This window comes from Acinonyx jubatus, chromosome D3 (assembly GCF_027475565.1).
Source record: "Acinonyx jubatus isolate Ajub_Pintada_27869175 chromosome D3, VMU_Ajub_asm_v1.0, whole genome shotgun sequence".
Lineage (NCBI taxonomy): Eukaryota > Metazoa > Chordata > Mammalia > Carnivora > Felidae > Acinonyx > Acinonyx jubatus.
In genome coordinates this window covers 795,767-799,676 of record NC_069392.1, presented here as the reverse complement: position 1 = coordinate 799,676, position 3,910 = coordinate 795,767, and the positions used below count along the sequence as shown (strand labels likewise).

General features: G+C 62.0%; 1 long non-coding RNA gene across 1 annotated transcript; it reads right to left on the bottom strand.

Moving 5' to 3' along the window:
• Nucleotides 1–833: 833 nt before the first annotated feature.
• LOC128312432 (uncharacterized) lies at nucleotides 834–3,311 on the bottom strand. The gene is made up of 3 exons (XR_008291751.1): nucleotides 3,151–3,311; nucleotides 1,724–1,767; nucleotides 834–1,336 (listed from the first exon to the last, which is right to left on the bottom strand). It is a non-coding gene; the product is annotated as an uncharacterized LOC128312432 (long non-coding RNA).
• Nucleotides 3,312–3,910: the final 599 nt, after the last annotated feature.

The following is a 3,910-nucleotide window of genomic DNA, read 5'->3' as shown; positions in this document are numbered from 1 at the left end:
CGGGGGGGGGGGGGGGGGGGGGGACTTCCAGATTCTAGGAAAGCTGTCAGGTCTCAACAACAGAGAGCAAGGCTGGAGCTGGGCTGAACACGCTCTGCCCGTGCCCACCCCCCCCCCGAAAAGCTTTTGTCACGGGTGTGAGCCAGATGTCACATTTCGTCAGGTCTGTGCAGACATCGGGTCCCCCCCAGGCCGCAGGGACACCCTGCTTCTGCTTCGTCTGGATCCCGAGCACGTGGCAGGGGGCCTCTGAGGGGCTGAGGGCCCCGTCACACGTGGGTCTGACCTTGACTCAGATCACACGGGGCGCTGGACTGTCCACCCATACCTTCCACGTCTGCCATACCCTCCCCACATACTATCCACTCATGCTCTCTACACGCCTCACCTCACACAGTCCGTTCCCTCAGGTCCCAACACCATGCCCTGCACTTCAGAGCTCTGCCCTCTACGGTCCAGCCTGATCCCACCATGCGCCCGTCCCCCAGCGGCCACCCTGCATGGAGCCGCACAGCACTTGCTCTACAAGCCCCTCCGCGAGCCGATCGATGTCCCTCTCTGGCCACAGCGCGCCCCCCCCCCCCCCAGAGTGCCTGGAAGGACACAGCCTGTGGAGCCCTTAAGCAGCCCAGGCCACCCACGTAAACTGTGAGGGTACACAACCCCCCGGGGCCCCCAGGGCCATTGCAAAACCACTCTTGCTGGAGCAGCAGGCAGGTGCTCCCTGGATTCACCCTCTGTCAGCCTCCGAGGGGCACCTAGGACCGGGAATCGGCGCAGGCCCTTGGGCCCGACTGCCGTAGCCACTGGTGCCAGGAGTCGCCCCAGCACCGCCCACAGTCCCCGGAGGGGCCCAGGGCAGTGGGCCTGCCGTCTGTCGGCCCAAAGCCGTCGTGGTTGGAGAGCGATTGGAGTTTTCAGGTGAGTAACATTGGCTCGTAAATTTTATTAAATTTTCGGGGCTGGCTGTTTGTACACCACCGTTCCCAGGGCGGGGGCGGGGTGGGGGGGGGGGACGGGACAGAGCACACCATAGTTCCCCCCGGGGGTAGGGGTGGGAGACAGAGCACAACGCTGCTGGGGGGGTGGGGCAGGCAGACAATCTGTCCAAGGCGGTTACAAGGGCGGTAACTGAACACCCCAGGGGCTAGACCCAGACCCAGAGAACAGCCTCCAAGGACAGGTCCAGCCTCCCCGAGGGCTCAGGGCAGGCGCAGGCCACTCGCCTGTACTTGTCCTGGAACTTCTGTCTGGACGTCCCAGCCTCCAGCCTCACCGTCCTGCTCGGCTCCAGAGCTGACGAGCTGAGTTGGGGGCCCCTGCCCTGGTGGCAGGGCTGGCAGGACAGAGACAGAAGGTGTTTGTTCCCTGGACCGGCTGCAGCCCCATCCCCCCGTCCTTCCCTCCCTGCTCCCGTGTCTCTGCTCCAGCGTCCACGGCCCTGTCCCTCGTGTGCCGGGCCCCCCAGGGTGGCGCCACCCTGGGGCCCCCGGCACCCCAAACACACCTGTATCCCTTTCAAGTGTATCAACAACATCTCTTGGAAAAAATTTTTGGTGGTCAGCCTAGAGTTTGCCACGTGCCTTTACAACGAATCCGGGCCCACTGCCGGTAACCTGTAGGGGTCCCACCGGCAGTGCCACACCTTCGACAACCGTCAGGAGTCCCTCCCTGCCCCCAGCCCGTGACCTGGTGTCGCTCACGCACCCACAGCTGCACTCACCCGGGTCGGTGCTCCCGGCTCCATCCCAAGGAGACCGAGATCTGCTGGATCAATTAGGAAGAAGGGAGGACTCGGTTTGGTTTGCTTCTCCCCAACACGCCTCCTCTCTTAGACCCGAGTCCCTGACTTCAGTCGTCTCCGGGCGCCCGCATCTTCCTGCCTGTCCTCAAGGCGCCCAGTGGAGGAGCCCGACAACGCTTCCATCGCCACACCTGGCCGTGTCCCTCACCCTAGGCGTGGGCGTGATTCTTCGTGTTCTACAGATGAGGAGCCCAACACCCAGACCGCTAGTGCTTGAGGTCATCCACCCGCAAAACGTCAGGCCTGACCTCAGCCGTGCTCGGCCGCCCGGCAGAACCTAGGTGTCCGCGAGGAATGAGCTTCAGCCTGTCCCAGCCCTGCCCGGCCCTCCGTGGAGTCACCGTGGACGCGCCCCCGGCCTGGCGCCCGCTGCCCTCTCCGGGACGTGGGGTGTGGCCTCCTCCGAGAGGCTCATAAAGTGACTGCTGAACCGAGTGGTCGGCTGGTGCAGCCGTTGCCGTGGAAAAGCTCGGGGCGCGGGGGCTGTCTGGCAGACTGACCCCCCCTGCGGCCAGGCCGGGCTGCTGGCCCGGCCCCCAGGGCGTGCGTGCGTCAGGGAACCCGCTCCGGCCAGGAGCCTCCCCTGGAAGGGGCAGACGGGGCTCCGTCCCTGCGTTTGTTGGGGGCACGGTAGCCTCTTTGTGGGGGACAGGGGCTCTTTCTGCCTGCTGCCTCCCTCCCGCATTTGCTAAAGGCCCCTCAGCCCGCTTTGAGGAGCACCCCCACCCCGCCGTAAGTACAGTCTCAGGGGCCCTACCCTCACCATGGCCAAAGCCAGGTCTGGTAAGTCAGTGGGGGCCTGTGTCTCCCCCATTCATGACCTGGATGGCCCAGGTACGGGCAGGTAACCTTAGTCAAGCCAGCAATGCCCCCGGGTCAGTGCAAACAATCAGGAAGGAACAGCTGAGCACAGAGCCAGGGAGATCCAGACATGTTGGCCCAGGCTGACCTCTGGATTAAGCCATACCTGAAGCCAGCCTCCCTGACATTCCTATTTGCCTGTGCAGCTAACATAGTTCCGTTTTCACTCACATCTGATGGGCTTGGGTTTTTCACCGAGTCCTCACTAATGCCCTTTGGCTCCAAAAAGATCCGTGCAGGTGAGCCGTATCCTGGATCCACGCCCCGCCCCCCCCCTTTGCCGCCCTGGGAGACTCTGAATAAGTGCCCCCCTGGGGGCCTTGGTCTCCTTTGCCATGGGGACTGATGCCGCAACGCCCCTACTCTGAGTGTTCTCCACTTCCGGGCTGTCAGGACCTCGAAAGTCCTTCCTTGTGACGCCAGCCTCTCTTCACCTTAGAAAAGTGTCAGGACACACAGATGACCAAGGAGGTCTGAACACCTACCTGCTTAGCAGAAGTCTGAGCCTCCGGCCCCGTCGGGGCGAGAACGGCGCCGTCTCTGTACGTAACCCGCTGGGAAGTTCTTCGTGGTGACCACCCTCACGCTCCATCTTGGCCCAGCTGTCTGCCCCGGAATTCACTCCTCACCTCGTCCTGACCCTGCCGTGGAGTTTCCCGGGCTGGCTTCTGCCTGGGCCCAGCCTGTGGGAGTCTCATGCGGGAGACGGTGTGGGAGCCTGGCTAGGGGCTCTCCCACACCTCAGCACTTCCTCCTCTGGCGCGGGCGTCCGGAGGGGGGGCTCAAGGGACGGGGAAGGGGCTGCTCCATATCCAGTTTGCCCTGTTGGAGGAAAATTCTACCACCGCCCCCAACTGCCTTATGTGAGCCAAGTCCTCTGGTCCCCACATCGCGTGACATCAGGAGAAATGATACTCTAGAGTAGGTGAGCCTGAAGCCAACATACGGATTCCCCAGCAAGGGCTCGTCCTAGCTCTCATGTTTCCAATGTGCTCCTCTGAGTCTCCCCGGGCGGTACAGCACGGTTACTTGACATCTGGGCTGGAGGCCCGTGTGGAGGATGAATCAAGTTATTCGAACTCATTTGCTCCAGTTTCTTCATTTAGAAAACGAGGATTAAAAAGATTGATGTAATTGGGCTGTTGTGACAAACGTCTAGATAGAAACATGGTACCTTTGCACTTGATAAACACTGAAAACTGCTAACTCTTACTGTTATCATCATCATCTCCCTATCAGTGTTTG